The 19,504-nt window shown below is 38.2% G+C and overlaps 1 protein-coding gene across 5 annotated transcripts in view; it reads right to left on the reverse strand.

Moving 5' to 3' along the window:
* The window catches only part of DGKH (diacylglycerol kinase eta), a 173,618-nt gene that overhangs the window by 134,455 nt on the left and 19,659 nt on the right, over positions 1-19,504 (reverse strand). Inside the window, exon 1 of one of the 5 annotated variants that reach the window (XM_084530252.1) lies at positions 10,231-10,721. The exons of 2 other annotated variants lie outside the window; for them this stretch is intronic. The gene's annotated coding sequence lies outside the window, so the exon portion shown is untranslated. Of the gene's footprint in view, positions 1-10,230; positions 10,722-19,504 lie in introns of those variants that run through there. 2 more of the 5 variants (XM_084530256.1, XM_084530253.1) reach the window with 2 other exon arrangements.

A 19,504-nucleotide genomic window follows, 5' to 3' on the forward strand; every position in this document is an offset into this window, starting at 1 on the left:
GCACGCTTGGCTTTAGCAACGCAACAGAAACCCTGTGTAAGTGAGGCATCTTTTTTGATACCCTTTTGTTATCCTAGCAGGCTGATGCAGGTAGCAGACATCACTGGGGGGTTCACCTCAGCCAGCTCCTAGCCCACCTGTGCAGACAGTGCAAAAAAGACTCTTTTACTATTTGATACACTTTATCCTACAGCAGGCACCAAAACCGGGTCAGACATCAGCCTAAGAGTGTTCCCTTCTCTCCACTGGTTATAAAGTGCAAATGACTGGCTCAATATTAGTAAGATGATTATTACCTGTCTGTCATTTTTCCTCTCTATTCTGTTCTAGACTCATTTCTATGTTGCCTTTTTTCCCTGTGACTGATTAGCATAACCTGTACACTTGTCATTTTTCTGTGCACTTCTTTGCCAATTTTGTCTCTGTGTTACAACTCCAATATATATTTTCTACTACTGGAGACTCATTCTTAACCAAATTTCTGGTGGATTTTCTGCCTGAAATACACTATCTTCATTGAAACAAACAAACAAAACAGTAATGAACACAAAAGCTAATTATAAATGTCATATTTGGATCCAGGGTTTTGGTTACAGGTAAACTTAGGGATTTACTTTGATCAAAGCAGATTAAAGTCAATCCTGACAGCAAGAATCCAAGTGGATGACTTGTTTTTGCAGAATGCTGTCCACATATGAATTGCAAAAGAGGCTTGGTTATGCACCCAGTGCTGGCGTAAGAGTCACTGCAAAAGGGGCTGAATAAAGACCTAGGCTCTATCTATTATTATCCACTGTAGTTTTTCACACTCCTGGGATTTTTGCATGTATACATTAGTATATCAATATGTCCACTCATCTTTTCTTCTAACTTACCCAGCTGGTTCCTTCCTTTGGAAAGAAATAAGGAATATACTCCGTAATCTAAATAGGGAACAGCAGGCTCAAAGCACTTATTTCTCACATGCTGCTTCTTTATTAAAGTGCTTTAAGCCTGGGACTCAAGCTGCTGAAATAGTACTTATATATCTTAGCAGTCAGATCTCAGCAGATTGCCAGCAACAGCTGTGAGCTGTTGTTCTATCTTAGACATTTACAGTTTCAGAAGGAAGGACCTATGTTAATTCACACGTTTTAGGGTTAATGGAAAATACAGAAAGAGCAAGAAGAGGAAAAGATCACAGTCATCCACAGAAGCATACACACACAGTTAGCAGGACTAACTTGGATGTTTCTGAAGAAAGGAGCATTTTATGCTGTTCTACACGAGCTTCAGTGCTTAAATCAAATAAATCTGAATTATGTTTAAGAAAAAAATCATTAGTATTTATCTAGCATCTATAAAAATATACACATCGATTATTTCTGAAAAGTTGGAAATCTCACATTAACTTGGTCAACAACAACAACAACAAACAGATCCACTGATTTCTTACACTTTTTCTTCATTGGAAATATTACACAAATGCAAATAAACTGATGGATTGACTATTTAAAGCAATGCAACTTAGATCTCTTTTCAAAATGTACAATCTTCAGTCATATGTCTAATGAAGTCAAGAAAGTCAAATGCTCCTTCTATTGGAGAGATTCAGCCTTTAATATCATGCTCCAGATCACTTCAGGCAAGTTTATGAAATATGTCAGCCTTCCCATACCCTCACAACATAGAAATATGGTTGCGTGTTGTAAAAAGAATGTATGTGAACAGTCAGCATACAAGAGCAAGGAGGAGATGCACAAAAAGAGTTACAGCCTAGCTTTTTGGACTGTAAAAACTAAAAAGTTTTGGTAAAAGTTGCATCTAGCAGGATGTTTAAAAATGAAGTGTTTGTTCCTCAAAGTAAATCATTGAAACATTAAAGCAGCATTTTAAAAATAGTTTTTTCTACCATTCTAGAATTTACATTTTTATGTCTCTCTGTATTTACAAGCAGCTTCTCTACCCAAACATCAATCTGACATTTAAAAAAAAAAACAACACGTGTATCAGAGGAATGATATGCAAAATAATCACCGATCATCAGGGAGCAGAAATTAATTTAAAAAATATGCCTGTTTGAATAGATTGTTTCAGCAATTTACACATGTATTTTTCCTAAGGAAAAAATGTCATGTTAATATTATATGGATGACTTTTCTGCAGATGCTAGCTATCATTTGTTAGGTTAAAGTATCTGTTGCTTGTGTAAATGTAAGGTAAAAGAGAGACACAAAACTAATACAGGAGACAACTGAGAAGCAGGTCATTTCTTAAACTCTTGTACCCAAGGACTGTTTTCAAGCTTCCAGAACAGTTGAAAATGCATATATGAACAGATTTATGGCAAACATCTTAGGCATCCCAAGTTCTGTTTAATTCATTTCGTGACTACCAATTTCAGATAACACAAATCTAATTTTTCAAGTTGTTAAGTATGAATTACAACTGATATTGTGGGTCCCTGGGCTTCTACAGTGTATGGGAGATATAAGATTTTATATATTCATGAAAATGTTATCTTGAGCTCTCTCCAAGTAATCACTCTGCTTAGTAACAAACAGCTTTATTGCTTGTTAACTCTTTTCCATTGCAGAAACTGAAGATAACTAGCAATGCAGCTCTACGTTTAAAAAAAATCTCTGAGGCAGGAGACCAAGCAGGAGGGAGAAAAACTCACTTTCACTTTAATTAAGATGTACTAACATCTTAAATAAATAATTTCTTAATGGGAAGAAATTTTTACACTGAACTTGTCTGTTTTTAATAGGCTGGTTTTCCTTCTATAGAAAATAAAGAACATTGAGGGAGATGTTAAAGTTTAGTTTTCAATTAATTTTCTACCAGGCTTTAGTATATCTGTCCTCTGCTAAAGAAGCAGAGGTAATAGACTGATGTCTGAACTTTTATGTTAAAATGTTCTAAAGCCCATTGCAAGTAGAAATACCTCCTGATAAAACAAAGTTTTTTAATCCCTAAAAGTTTTCAATTACATTTCAGCAGAACATTTCAATTTAGGTAAGAGATTAAACTGAAAAACAAATAATTTGAGAATACATAATTTCAAAATTTATGGTTATTAAAGATATACCTCTTTTTGACCTAAGACTAAAATGCCTTAATTGCAATCTCAATGCATAAAAACCCTCTAGCAAGTTAAAAAGAGAATTATATAGCTCCATTAGCTTTTCAGCCAAAATTTAAATTAAATATGGGAGAGATATAAAGTTGCAAGAACAAGGTGAACCACCTCTGACTACTGCTAAAGGCTTGTGTACTTACAGTTCCTAACACAACATCACAAAAATCAAACAAAAATATGCACATATAAAACTATATTTTTTAATTCTTCTCTCTAAAAATTACCAATGTAACAATTAAGCAAACTATGAGCAAAATAAAATTAAATTAGATGATGGAAAATGTCCAACAAAAATGATCTTCTCACACTATCCAGAATATATTGCAAAGCAAATTTAAATTTGAAAAAAATCCCAGGAGCAATTGATTACAGTGATCAGATGAAATTTTACATATATATATATATTTTTTTTAACTTCATGCACAAACAGTTTTGGAGAGGACTGAGGGCTGGAGGTAAAGATATTGTAAAGGAAAGCAGGCATAATGCAAAACTATGAAGAATAGTTAAGTTGGATGGATCATGGGCGAGCACTGCATTAGCAATCAGGCAACCAGAAGTCTTACATTTTCTAACACTGTATGTCATAAAATTATTTGAGATGCCTAAATCAAGTATGAAAAGGAAACATCCTCTTACCAGTCTGATTACTCCACTGACTCCTTCACTGGATCTTGTATATGTACTCATCAGCAGATTGTTTAAAAAAAGGCATTTGCTCTCAGACCCTCTTTAATGGTTTTAGTATTTCCTCACAGTGAATTGACAGCATCACAGTTCTCACAGTAAGACCATTTAAATCCATGATTCCCTTCACTCTTTCCCTACCAGACTTGAGGGAAAAGTTAGCCCTGTACTCTCATACTATCTTAAGTAACGAGATATGCCCCCAACAAAAAGAGCTGGGGGAAAATGAGTAATTACTGAGTACTAAGCAGAAGAATTAATGTACCAAAACACATGCACTTACAAGCAAGACTAAGAAACTTAGGGGGAAACTCCACTGGTACTAACTTGGTCCTGTGTGGTCACACACACACACAGAAAGCCAAATTAAATTAAATTAAAAGAGAGGACACTGGAAATGGATAATTAGAAAACAACCACGATGCAGAAGATACTGCCTGCTAGCAGCTGGAGTAGCTAACAGAATATTGACGGAAAGCAGCCAGCCCTATCCACCAATTACACGTCTGTTTAAAAGCTGCAATGAAGACATGGCCTTTAAAACCAGCATTAATGTCCAAACAATTTTCTCCTCTTTGAGATAAAGCAGGGATGCCACTGCATGTTGATTCACCTCAATGGCTTTTGGGGTGAAAAAATAGAGTGGAGAAAACACAACACCAAAACTACCTCCATCTGTACATGTGTCCAAAACCCCTAAAAATTTCCGTGTGTATGCAATTTACATACCTAGTGTGTACAGATATATATGTGCACACTTATATGCCTCTTTGTAAAGAGTGTATATGTATAAAAATAGCTATATATGTATATATGTAAAGAAAATATCAAAAATATGCAGATATATCCCCAAAGTATGTACATTTGTATGAATATTTTGTATATATTAACACATATATGTATATATATATATTTGTGTATGTGTACACAAAATCTCAGCTATGTGTTTTACTCAAAATTTGCATCGCAAAAGTAAGATTAAGTTTGCCTGAAGAGAATCAGATATACAGGAAAAAAACTGGACTGCTGGCTGTTACTGTAGTAAAGACCAGTCACCAATTCTTATTTCCAGTCCCCCTTTGCCCTGTAGTGACTGTGTAGTGTAGGAATAAAGAGAGCTACTCCACTGTTTTCCTGCCTCCAAAGACCATGATTAATTCCAAAATCATGACTTAGAAATTCATGGAAGTGAGTATTTGCAAATCAGCTGAAGCAAAGGAAAAGCCCCTCTTGTGACTTACTGGCCTCTGTTTTTCTCTCTATTGCTACACCATATTACTTTATTCAATTGTTAAATATATTTAAAGCAAAAATTTTAAACCATATATTTAATTAAAAACATATGACAAAAATGTCAAATCTAAAGTGCTTACAAATACAAGAAGTATCAGCTTTAAGTATTACTTATGCTTGAAGAAAATGGAGCTCTCAGATGCTACCCCTATATGACACTACTCACCCTATCCTTTAAAATTACCTATTTCTTTGAAAACATCAGCTTTTTATTCCATGTGTCATGAGATGACAACAGTGAGCCCTTACTGCTCATCACAGACAGTAAGTGGAGGAAGATGAGAAGGAAAAAAAAAAAAAAAAAGCATAAATAAACAAATAACTAATATAAAGGTAAATTACCAGTGGATCTGGGGAAAGGGTACAGTAGGATCAGGTTATCTCAAATTCACTACACCACCTGATGCATTCAGCAGCATTCCCACACCAGGAGTGTGGGAGAAAGAGAAAAAAAAAGGAGAAAGAAGGGCTACCATCAACACATTTTCAACATGCAGAATTTCAGACATCAGCATTGTGCATTCAGGAAAGTCAAGCACTGTCTGGGGGCTTAATCTCAGCTCTACCCCAAGGTTTCCACCAACTGCACTGGGACTTACTTGCAAAAGTTGGACAAAAAAAAATTGCAAGAGAACTGGCAAAGCATAATAATGGCTTATTTCTCATCATTTTACCATCTGTTTTCTGAATTAACATGGAAACAGTCATAATTATTAAATCAGAGTAATCACAACGAATTGCAAGAGTTCCCTGTCTCGCTTTATTTTCTACAAGCTATTGGTTTTCACTAGCATCCATTTATCACATTTTTTACAATTTGTAAGCACTCTCAAGAGATTTTTTTCTTTTTTCTTTCTTTCTTTTTTTTTTTTAATTGATCAGTGCTATCAGATAGTTGAGTTTGGTGCATCAAAGTGTCATAAATGGCAAAATGCTGGGACACTACATGAATTTAAAGTACAGTCACCATATATATGGTCCCATGCATGTAGGTGTTTTCCTTCTGGATGAATAAGAAAACAGTCCTTGGTAATCTGGTTAGGGAAGATTTTAAATTTGGAAAAAAAAAAAAAAAAAAGAAAAACATTAGAAATAAAACATCCCGGTCCCCAAACATCTTCTGCTCAATGTGTAAGTGTTATCTAATCTGCATTTTTTTTTCTCAATTTACAAAATAAACTTCCTCATGTTTTATGTCACATGCAAGCTGAAAACGTTCCACTAAAGGCACATATGTCAATAGCCTACAAAAAGCTTTCAAAAATAGGTTTCTGAAAGAATCGGGATATTAAAACTTCAGAAAAAAAAAATATATATATATTTTCTTGTTTCTCCAAATCTGTCTGCCTTTATACAAGCTGAACTGAGCCTAGTGATGAAGAATACTTATATTATCAGGAGTCTTGAAATAAGAAGGCATGCTTGTTAAACCAGGTATTAAATTAGCAGCAAAATTCAAGATATTGGAAACATTTCCTAAATAGTGTATTATTTTGATGGAAAGTTTAACCTCACCATTGCTGGAGTGACAGACCAGTTAAACCAGGCCTTTGTACAAATTCCAGTGCTTGGAATAAATGAAGCAGAAAGATTGGACTCCGTTCCCCTTCCCACACAACTCTTGCTCTCCAAATAATTGTTTGCACTTCCTGGTGCAGCGCCTTTCTGTCAGCTCTCGCCCAGCTGCAATAACCAACAGCGCGAGGTCAGCTCGTGCCTTCCCCTCTCCATCACCCCGGCTGGTCTTCTAGCCCATTTTATCTGCTTTTACCTACTCTTTTTCGTAATCCAATGTCAAAAAAAGAGCGTTTCCTGATCCGAACATTCGTAATTAGATTTAATAATCCAAAAAATTACTTCTTCGCATAAGTGGGCAAAAAATACTATAAATAGATAAAAATATTTGGACCAAAAAAATAAGAAGGGGAATTTAACTACTTGCTCTCACGGTGCAGTTGTGCAGGCATCATGAAATCTCAAATTTATTTCCCATTGACCAAATTCAAATCACTCGACTGGAGCTCCACCGTTTAAGCCATGCACTTTGGGCTAAGACTGCATGAAAACGAGAGCGGTAGAGGAAGAGCCAAGGGGGCTTACAGAATCCCTGAGCAAACATCGCGGGTTTTTTCTCTCTTGTCTCTGTTTTCCCAACTTTTCCCAGCTTATTTCTGAGCCAGATCATGTTCACCACGCGGGCTGCACAAACCTCCCTTTTCCTCTCCTGATTTCCTTTCTAGTTTTAGAACTCCCAGGCTGACGTCGCTCTCCTCTTCTGTTAAAAGGCTGTGTTTATCCCCAGTTTAACATATTTCTTTTTTAGTAAAACTAATCTCCAGCATGCTCAACGGAAGTTTTCCACATGTTCTATTTGGATGAGCGTGTATTAGTTAGTGAGTCCTATTTTTAGCTGTTTTGCCTTACTTTACAGTTTATTTCCTTAAATAGCAATCTGGATATCGACACAGAGCTGCGCAGATGAAAAATAAAACATATTCCCTGTTTCGCATACATTTAGGGACATGGAATTTGGAGTTTATAAATAGGAATACCGGATTTTGAGAAGCAGTGAAGTATTGCATCATAACGTTACACTAGGTGTTCTTGTTTGATTATTAGGATTTGGTACCTTATCCAGATTTTTTCATAGGAGATCAATTCATGTAATTTTTGACTTTTTTTTTTTTTTTGAAAACAATGGAGCTGCAGTAGCTGCTACAGTAACCTTAATTACTGTAAACTAATACTATAAACTTTATTCTGAATTCTCTTTAAAGCTGAGACACCTAACCTTAGGTGGATAGTATCTCCCTCTGGAGGCCTTCAGAGGCATCTTCTTCTCTCTCCTGATGGCAGGAGACTTCATCATGCAGCAGGTTGGCAAACCCTGCCCTGGGTGCTCGTCTCCCCCTCCCCTTCCCAGCCCCTCGTCCCAGTCACAGCTCTGTATTTCACCCTCCGGTCAACTATGCTGATGAAATGATTCAGGTCAAGTTTTTATTTTATTTTTAAAGGAGTTATTTTCAGCTTTGAAAATCTCACACCAGTGAGGGAAGCATACATTTCTTAACAGGGTTTCATCATTGAAAGGTAATATGGATGGTGAATAGTATCAGTACGGTTTCACCATACTGATAGCTTGGATGCAAAATACTGTGATAAGGACAAGGAAGAAAAATAGCTTGCAAAACCCCACTCTGAGTCAGAGAAAGGTACAAAAGGTACAAAGCTCTGTCCACATTAGGGAAAAATGGTAAACTTTGTGATGAAAGCATCCTGTTCAGTGAGGCTGAGAAGAGGGAAAATCAGACAGTATTTTCCAACATGCTAGCAAGTCAGGTAATCTGGTTAGTTAGCAACAGTGGAGTAGCTTCTTTTGCACAGCAGACATTTCAAACACAGGACCAGGAGGGGAAAAGAAAAAAAAAAAAATCTCCCTTTTCATACACTGGAGTTTGCTAGTTTCATAGCTTTGATACAAGTTTGAATTGAACAAAATCCGCCCCCCCTGCAAACAAAGGAAAGCATTTACCCATGCTCTTTTTTTTTGGCTGGTTCCTTTCAAGTTTTCTTCTTCTTTTCTTTATCTGCATTTCCATTGCACATCCTAGGAAGGCAATCTTTCCTAACCCCCTAAGCAGCCTAGTGACAACCCTTGCATTTAATCTCCCTCGATCTTTGAGAAATCAGTCACATTATCTATATGATAATATATAACAATATATGATAATATTTAATAACCCTGTTCTCCTACGGGGATGCATCTGTGCTGCCAGCAACTTCCAGAACATACTCACTGACTCCAAACAGCCTTCCCATTTCTACAGTACTTTTTATAGTCCTGAAGTTGGAAACTTACTTAGTCATGACTGAGGTTGGATTTTATTTTATTTTATTTTTGGTATTTTACAGCTTTTTCTAGAACAATATAATGAAATGAACAGCTTAGGGAAGATATTTTTGATGACAACAATAACAACAGCACACCTCTGCTTCACAGCAACGCAGACAGTGCAATACAGATTGTAACAGAAACATCAATAAATCAAGTACATGAAATTGTTTAATACTACACAATGCTAAAAGTTGCCATTTGGTACATTTACAAGTAACTGAAATGAAAGACAAAAGCAGCTGTGTGTTCAACAGCCAACCATTACCTTGCTGCTCGGTGCTTTGAAAATAAAGCATTTTAAAATAGCAAATTATCTGCCACGGCATATCAGTAAGCATTCAGCAACACGGTGTAATGCTCTCCTTGTTAGGTTCTAAATACCTGCTCCTGCAGTGTCAAATAAGTACTTATTTAGGTAAAGTAAGACTCCAAACTATCTGTCTTTTGAGCAAAAAGAGAAAGCTGATCAACTAGCTTTGCCAAAATGCATTTTTAAAAATTGACATTATAATTAAGAAAATTAGTATGAAGGCAGTCACAAGCTGCCGAGCATTTCTATTGTATTAACTCATTATGCGAAGTTTTACCCAAAGTGTTCACAACTAATCATTTTCATCTTTACAGTAATGGGAATCAAAATAAACCTAGGATAATATTTTTATGCCTCCAGGAGCAACACAAAGTCAAATTCAATTCCTGCACAGCAATATCCTGGATCTTTGCTATTGTCGGCGAACATGAAAATTTTAAGAAGAAAATGTTATGAGGAATGGAGAAAGACAGTTTCAAGTAAACAAAATGTATGCACCCCAAATTAAAGAAAAATTAAACAGACATGCTGCATTGAAGAACCAGGTATCCATTGCATGTTACTAAATTAAGCCAGTTGTAGATAACAGCATATATTACAAAGAGAAAGAGAGGTAGCTGTGGATTAATAAAATTATAATTAAAATGAAAATGAAACAACAGACAAAGCATACATAGACACAGGACCAGGAAGGTCTGAGAAATACGGAGACCAACATGATTTCCTCCAATATACTGATGATTAAAAACCAAATCTGTTTTCGAAGAAACAGTACTTATTCCACACGTTTACTGAAGATAACTACTACTGCTGAAATTAGCTCAGTTAAAATACACTATTTTTAGATATTTGCCTTTACATATAAGTCTCTATTTACAGATATACGCTTGTAATTTGCAGTCTTAATTTCCTTACAATACTTACTGCTTCACTGATTCCCTAGAACCATGTCTTCTACAAAATCAAGGCTCTAGCCCAAGCCTACCTCCCAGGAGTATCCTCACAAATCTGCTAAGATTTCCAGCATGTACTGGGGATATTATGTCTCTCAAGGTTTTTATATGCCACTACCCTCAGTTATATTTATTACTCCTAGCATAATCTAATATAGAAAGAATTCATCCGATTGGCTAAAGTGCACAGCTGGGCTGGGAGTGAGATGTTTCTATATAAAGCAATATTTTGAGCTTCCAGTTTTGGATGTTCCATGAGCACGAAACTTTGAAGGAAACGAAAATTTCCATCGACAAGTAAATAATAAGCTGCCCTAAAAACACTGTCAGTTATTTAAGATATTTTTAAACATCTGCATTTCTTATCAGCATCCGTCGGTTTCAAAGTGAAGAGCAACGGGAGGCTGCACCAGCGTGCAGCTCGAAGCAAGCGGCCACTCCTTCTGCTCCTGGCTGAAGAGGTAGGGGCTAGGAAAAGAAGAAAGGAGGCACAAAAAGGAAAGCACTCCTGCTCATCTCCCAGCGTGCTTCATCTTCCCTCAAAAAGCCTCCTTGCACTGGATGACCTCGCTCTCACAGGTAATTTAAGGACTGAAATATGAAAGGCACAAGCGAGGAGGGCAGGAACCTAGAATATGAGGAGGGGGCAGAAATCATAAAAAGGAGTGGATACGGTGGCACAGGAGACCCAAGTGTGGAAGCACTGTAATGAAAGCTGGGGGAGAAAAAGCATGAAAAACACACGAAAAAGTGCAAATACTGGAACTTTTAAGGAACAAAAGCTCTCTGCCTTCCAAGGACACCTCATTAGTTGACACCTTGATTAGTCTACATGCTCTAAAACCTTTAATCTTTAAACTTTTTTTGTTTTTTAATCCTTTATCCCAAGTCTAAAGTAGCAGTTGATTGAAGCAGTCTTCTAATAAAGAAAAATCTGTTATTTATATTCCAGCATCAAAGAGCTGCACTTGCCTTTCTTCTCAGGAAAAGTGCCTGATCTACACGTATCATCTATTTACTTATCTATAAGGAAATTTAAACAGCTTAGGTGTTCATTACAAGATGCATTTCTCCTGTTTTGCGAGCATCCTTTTGAAATGCTTATCATACAGTGTTTGCAGTACTGTAAAAATTAGCTGAGCTCCTAAGCCTTGTGCAAATTCAACCCACCACTATACTCGGTGAATTAAAATACAATCCTATTTCCCATGCTATTCTGATTCATACTTTCCATAAAGATATTAACAAAATCAATCACAAAACGCCTGACACTTTGTACTTCTGCAGAACAGTCTTAAACTGGTAGGACTGCCCTATCGAAAGTCATTTTCATGTAGTGGAAAAGGGCATGGGAAAGATTAGATCTGCGCAGCCTAGATTTGCCTTGCACAGTGAGTGAAATCATCAGCAGGAGCATTCAGAAAGTTATTTGTGAGTGAATTGTTCTCGTTACCCAAACAGACTGCTACCTTGCTCAGGTTTCTCACTGAACTTATTTAAACCACTCTTTGAGTGTAATTAATACAGCTTCTCACAGATGACCTAAATGCTAGCTATGGCCAAGCCCCAACACAATTGCCTCTTTGGGAGCCCAGCAGCTCACCTCAAACTATCTGAACAAATTACATACATTACAGCAGAAGAGAATGAATATAACCCCAGAATGGCTAACACATAGGTGAAAACTACATTACTGGGAAGACAGGTGAAGGGAAGCAGCAATATCCCACAGAAACCCCTAGCATCAACAGCAAACTGCTCCATCAGACTCCATGTTAGCAAATCTCATTGTCTATAGGCATCAAGGGGGTAAAGTAAAAACTGACTAGATAATATAATGCTATAGAAAAAGAATAGGGAGGCACAAAAGATGGGAAGAAATTGCATAAATTGCTTTGCAGAGGCATTTTTCCCTTCTGCTAATTACACAGGCAGTTTGGGTGACAAAGTAGATGACTAACGTTGGTATCAGTGAAATGAAGTGAAATGAATTCCACCTTAACTACTCCTTTTAGAGTTTATTAAAAAAGTTATTATATTCACAATATGAAGGTTGGATTTCCCTCTATTATGCCCTGATAGCTATGTTTATTTCATATATTTTCTGTAAAACAATTCAGTTGAGTAAAGTAGTTTTTTAATCAATTTTTCATATAGCTTTTCCAACTTAATCTATTTTCACTTGAAAAAGCACTATGGTCATATTCAAATTGATGGTTAAAAGCATTTCAGATGACAGATGTCATCTGTATTTATTTGCATCATGAAGTGGTTTCTTAAAGGCAAGGCATAAAAAAAGGAGCATGAATCCTCTAATGAAAGAGACGCTAATATTTGTATTTATGAAATTATAAGTATTTGAAGGTAATCCTTTAAAGATTTCTTGAGAAATGCTACATGGATGTGGCATGTAAGTGTTGCAAGCCTAAGTGGAAAGGTCTGATTAAAAAAATATATTGATGTTAAAAAGCTAAAACATCCCTTTTCCTTAAAAACATAAAATAAATAAGTTTTAGGTTGTTTCCATGTAGTCTGTAACAAAACAGACAAAGATCAGTCCATTATCACCAGACACTTTTCCAGATACATCTGCTTCACCTCAACTCTGAAGTTTATTAGTTTGTGACTTTATTAGAGAAGCCTAGGAGTAAGCAGGTAAATGGAACGTAGTTCATTAGCAGCTATGAACAAAATACACCCTTATTCAGTGTTGCAACATGTAAAGTGAATGGAATTAAGGAAAGCAATTTTAGATAATGAAATTTTAAATACTTTATATTCTATTAAGTTGCTTCCAGACTCCATCAGACAAAAGACAGACAGACAGAATCAGCAACAGAGTTAATTATCCCTCTTTTAGATCTTTCAAGTGGAATAGCCTGTTCTATTGATAAATTGATTCACCAAACTAATACTAAGGTTTAAAATGAAGAAGTTCATTCAACTGCTATATTATGGCTGCATATCATTTTTTTCTGAGAAAAGTTAAGAGAAAACTGGCCTTGATAAGATTGTTGGACACTACAAAGCTACAAAGTTTAAAAAAAAATAAGTGTGGTGCAGCTGTCAAAAATGTGCATCTTATTTTGAGATCATAGATGAGTTTTTATTTCCATCCAGTCTCCACAACCATTGACATGTTCACTGGAAAAAAATGCTCAGCACTGCCAAGGTATATTGTTTATTGGCATAGAGACCGAGTACTCAAATGAGTAGTTACATCAGGTATGCATTCAGCATAAACCAAACATCACTCGCAAGGAGATGATGTAACAAATTTAAAAGTGGAGAAAAAAAAAAAAAAGAAATAGAAAAAAGCTGTGAAATAGAAGCAAGCACGGTGCTCCCAACAACCCCGCAAGGGGAGGAGGGCACAAATGCAAGACACAGCAATAAAAAAAAAACAATTGTGGAGTGGGCTGCTGCTCCTGGAACCATTATTTTTTGACACTGTTGAAGGTTGGCTGACAGATGCTATTAGCAGGTGCGGGACCGCCGCAGCAGATGCCAGCCGAGCCCTGCTGACTCACTGCGGCAGGTGCTGCCCATCAATTCACCCTGGGGGGGGGCAAGGGAAGGTGACCCCTCCAGCCGTGCCACCCATAGCAGGCAAACGGAGAGAAACCTTAAGCGTAGAGCCAGTGAGCCAGCTGTATCCAAAGGTCGCTCTCTGGGATCACCTTCTTGGGCACGGATCTACTCGGCGACGTGTTCTGTATGTCCTCGTCTAGCCAAGCACGTGCGGTCAGAGAAGGCAGGTGCCCGTGGATGTGTAGCCAGGAGTGCCGACATTTCACAGCCCTCACTGTTAAAGGACTGCTTCGGAAACTGAAAATAAGCTCGCAAAGAGGATGGCGAGGCCCTAGTGTGGTAAAATAAAATGTTCAGTCCTACCAGGTTTGTTTGCAAAATCGAAGTTCTCTCAGATGTAGTTACGCTCATATGATAGATATGATCTTTTTAAAATTGGTTGCTAAAGCTTTCCACGCTTCCCGAATGGATAAAAGGGCCATATTCTCATCCTTTACAGTAACTTCCCAGAGTTTGCATAGTTTTTAACCTTGGCTTTTATTTTGATGTGAACAAGCACTCCCATTTACTTCATGCAGTAAACCCAAGAGAAGCTGTTCCTGACCCATGATGAAAGCGTCAGGATTTGAATCCCCGAGGCAGACGTCCTAAGGCCTTTCACCAAGAGCTCAGAACGAAACAGAAACTGTCCTGACACCCTTCCCAGCAACAGGACTTTCAATATCCCTTCTGTGGAGCAGCTCGGAGGCGAAGGGGACTTATTACATGCCTAAATTCCCCCACTTCTGAGGGTTTTTGTCCTGCCTTTAGTTTCTTCCATGAACCATGAGACAAGCTAGGCCTGTCCCTGCGCTGAGGGGAAGACAGGCAGTTCTTCCACATAATGACTTTGTAACAGCCTCTCCAGATATGTTATTCTCTTTTGGAGAACACATTTCTCTCTAGAAGCAGCTCCAAGTGGCCCTTAGGAACTCACAAGTTTGTTACAGCTGCTTCCTTTTGCCTGGAAATGGTGAGGCTTCTCATCCAAGCCTTTACAGTTATAAATTGAGGTTGGGTGGTGTGGCAGAAGAACCATCAACCAGCCAGCCAGCCTCCGCCCTCCTTCCCTTGAGGTAGGCTTAGCAAAAGACAACAAACAACTCCAAACCCTGGAACTAATACGACATTGTAACATACAACTAATGAACTATATCACTATACTATCAGGAGAGACGATTCAGAACTGCCAAGTGAAACATTTAAGAACTGCCTGCAAACCTCTCCCTTATTACCCATGGCCTCAGAAGCCGAGTCCCATCTTTGAACTCTTCTTTGTAGACCAGCGCCCAGCAGTTCTCAGTGTTTTCCTCAACTAAGCGTGCTCTGGGCTTCTAAAAACCCTCCACATTTATCTCCTTCCACCACTTCTGCGGCTCCCCTGTTCTGAAAATTCCCAAAAGCTGAAGGTGCGAATTACCCCTCCCTCCTCCCTTCTCCTTTCCAGACAGCAGGAGGCAGAAAATAGTAAGAAAGCTGTTTTTTACCCCACTTCCCACACTCACATTCTCCTGAATAAAAACTATACAACATTTGTACAGTTAACTATGAATAAATCAATTTAAATACTTCTACCATCTGTCATGGTCAGTGTTTCTTGTTTTCTAAAGCAATGAACAACTTGAAAACCTAGAATGAGGTATGGCTGGATCTTCTTAGAGGTCCAGAAACTACTCATGAGAACGGAGTAGAAAGCATGCAGAAGAGGCATTAAGATGGATGTTAAGCCTCCCAAAGCAGCAAGCCTCATATCTTCATCTTCACAGCAATCAAAACCTCAGCTCCCAAGAAACTGTTGGGTTTTGGCAACCTATATATTAGCAGGTTGATTAGCCTCATCCTTGAATTCAGATTTCTGTTTAAGAGAAAACAAAGTTGCCCGTGCCCTTTGTTTTATTCTCCTACTTCAGCACTGTTCATAATAAGAGACCACTTTAACCACCATCAGATTTTCAAGAACAGTCAGCATTAACAACACCCATTTAGGCATGTAAATAAGTCACTTTGGATTTGCTGGATGATGAGTGCTCTTAAAGAGCTGCCTGATCTACTACTTCTGTGCCACTTACTGTACCATTCACTGAGACTGAAGACGGACTGCCCACTACCCAGGAGTAACTTCCATTGTCCTGCACACATGGAAAACAGTTCTGTTGTGTAACAGAAATGAATTTCATAACGCTATTCCTTACAGCTCTGAGCTTAAGTGTTGAAATTACACACTTAGTACACACTGAAAATAAAGTGAACTTCCCAAGTACCTTCATTTTTACCATCACAATTCATGCTGGGTTGTAGCAGGTGAAACAGAGGCTCACTCTTCTCCCAGTGCATGTGGATACACGCATTTTAGTTTTGTTCTTTTGATACTTCCTGATACTAAAACACTTGGGAGAGGCCATTATTTAATGGCTGAAGGGAATCCAGCCTGATTAAAATTGCACAGCTTTTTCTTGCAGGCATTTCATTAGGAAGGTAAGAACTCATATTCTTCTGAAAACTAAAGAGGAGGCACGGACATTCCCAGTTGTTGTCATGGATACAGCTGCTGAGAAAAATGTCATTGTACCCCTGCAGATAAATGCATGTGCCAACTGCTTTGAATATATAGTGGTAAAACCACCACAGATGTTAAACATTCTCACGTGGCAAGCAGTTTCCTCTCAAAATATGCACTAAATACAAAGCAAAAGGAGTTATTTTTAAACATAAAGGTTATGCCATGAAGGAAGAAAAGGCTAGGCAGCTTTAAAAAAAAATGTTGGCACTTTCATAGCTCATGATGTCATGGAGGAAAAAATATTATGGAACAATAGTATGAGTAAAGGATCAAGTGTCAGCCCAACTTTGAGTTATCTGGATTTTGTCAGTGTGTGTTATAACAGTATTGTTAACTACAATAACTATATTTCTTAGGTCAATGGGCGATTAAAAAAAAAAAAACACACACACACAACAAAAACAAATAAAGAAAGCAACAAACACACATCGGAAAATTTTGAAACAGGGAAGCTCTGATCTTGATTAGACCATCTCATAGCGTAGGCATTTTTATTTGGACTAGGGCAGTTCCAATCTCTTTCTGCTTCAGCTTTACGTAACTCTTTGCTGACAACAAAAACCTAAGGGGTTCAAGACAGTTCTTACTTGTACCATTTTCGACATCCACTGACTTAGGTTGTTCACCTGATGTGAAGTAAGTTACCAAGATGCTCCTGGAGTTGCACCATTCAGGTGAAGAAAAATCAAATGACATCCCTATAGAGAATGGGCAAGATTTTGGATTCTCCTCTCCTCAGACAGGGGATTCATACAACTCCCTCTCCCTCCTCACACAATCCTTCAAATATCACGCTTCTAAATAAGCCCACAGAGAACCAAGGGAGGCTGCTCCTACGGCTATTGTTACCTTGAGTAGATGAAGCAGCAAGGGCTGTTCTGGATGGGGAAAGGTGAGTGTAGTGGTGAGCCACGCAAAGACAAAAAAGAAAAGAATTGCTCCCTTCAGCAGCATGGAGGAAATCTTCCCAGTCTGAGGAGCTCATTCACCACTGTACAAAGAGTGAAGAAATAAGGAAGTAGGATTGAGTACCCTGCTATAAATCTCTCCTCGTATTTTGGGACAGGCCTGAACAATACAATGCAGTGTTTTGCAGAGATATGTGAGCTATCGCTACATGAAGTACATTGGAACTGGAAGCAAGATAACCGCTGTAGCATGATGTAACACCCCAGCTAATTAGCTCCTTTGGGAACAAAGCACAACACAGCTACGTTGGATCCAGAAGGCAAGCAAGTTCACTTGGGGCTAGCTAGGGAGCCTCTGTACAGCACCACTGTCTCTTCCAGGTAGGTGGGTCCACAATATACCAGCTGAAAATAAAGCTGACAAAAAAACAAACAAACAAACAAACAAACAAACAGACAAAAAAAACATAATATGAAGAAGCATATTTTTAAAGCTCAGAACATACAATTACACTCCAAAGCTTTGATTGCTCTACCACCATTCAAGGGGTCTCCTGTGTTTGACATGTGGATAGGCAGTGCGTGGATCCTGCTTTAGCACAGATTCCTACACGGCTGCTTTCACAACAAGTAATTGCTTGTACCTTAGCCAAGAATATAGCTGGTGACCATTGGTCTCCCATATCTGATGATCACCATGGCCCAATACCCTGCCCCAGTGTCCACTGATACACATAAATCCTTTGAACTCATCCAGTTGTTTTAGGAAAGAAAAAAAACACAGGAATAAAAAATGAGTTTCGCGTAACAGCTCATTCGTGGCAATTCCCCCTTTCCATGAGGGCAATCAACAGGCCTCACATAATCACAGCTAAATGGTACATGGTTCAACTAAAGAAAAAGTTAAAAGGCTATTTGAACAAGTGTTCAACAAATCCTGTAGTATCTGTCTTAGCTTAGGAATTGTAACTTTCTCCTCAGAAATTCACTCATTCACTCGTAGAGGGAGTGGGGCAGAATCCAGCCTTTCTAGTTTGGCGGATAAGCTTTAAATATAATGTCATGTCATAAGTACAGTCATCAGCCACACAGATAATTACAGCAGGGAAACAAGTTTCTGAACACACAAGGCTTGAAAAATGAAAACTTCATAATTACAGAAGGGCTTCCAGTACCTGCATCCACATCCCAGCCCTTTGATCCCACTAGCCTACACCACCTTCCACATTTGTCTAGCAGACAATCAGGGAAAAAAACTATCCTCAAATTAAAATTGGTTCTCATCCTCTGAAGACACAAAAGGCTGAGAAAATCAACATTGCACTCCTGAAAGAGGGAATGGGTTAGCTGGGTTTCTAAGAAGACAGGCAGTCATGTTTTACTACTTGGGCTCTGATAACAGCAATTAAAAACACAGTCTTAAGCGAAACGACATCACAAATTCATGGATAGGGACCCACCTGAGGAGAAGTAAGGCAAACAAAGAATAGAGTGCCTCAGGAGCTACAGATTGTGGAAAAATAATGAGCACTTTCATAGGCTGAATGCTGCCCTCCAGGCAACATCTTCCCTTTTAAGATCCACCCACAGAATTAAGCTTGTCCCATAAGCATCAACCAGTCACGTACACTAGCTTCTGGGAGAAAAGCTGTTACAAAGCCATTAGGACAGGCAATAGCTGACACGGTGCTACAGATGTAAGACCCACATATCACCTTACTGACCAAGCTGCCCTACAGTACTTTTAGGGGCTTGCATGCATCAGCGAGCACAACCTAGAGGCACTTAAATCCTGTTTCTTGTTTGCTATAAATGTCCTCGGTGTGATCTGCTTACTATGAACACAGAAGGTAAGGTGGGTACTGAGCATAGAGCACAAAGCACTAAATCATGCACATTCACTCCTACTCCAGTGTTACTCCGTTTATCTTTACATTGGGTTTGAGTAGATCAAGTACTACACCCTCCTTGCTGATGCACTGCCCACACCCTCCTCCACTGAGCTTTCACTTAAGCTTCTGTTGGCCATGATGAGAGTGAAGATGCCCTAAAAGCTGATTAAAATAAACAAATAAATTGATTCATTGGCAAATTTATGCCCAAGTCCAAGTGGGAAGAAAAAAAAAAAAAAAAAAAAAAAAGAAACCTTTTGAGTCACTGAAAGAAACAGTCAAGTTAAGCATTTACTGTGACATGTAGTTCCAGGT

This window comes from Aythya ferina (assembly GCF_964211825.1).
Source record: "Aythya ferina genome assembly, chromosome: 1".
Taxonomy (NCBI): Eukaryota; Metazoa; Chordata; class Aves; order Anseriformes; family Anatidae; genus Aythya; species Aythya ferina.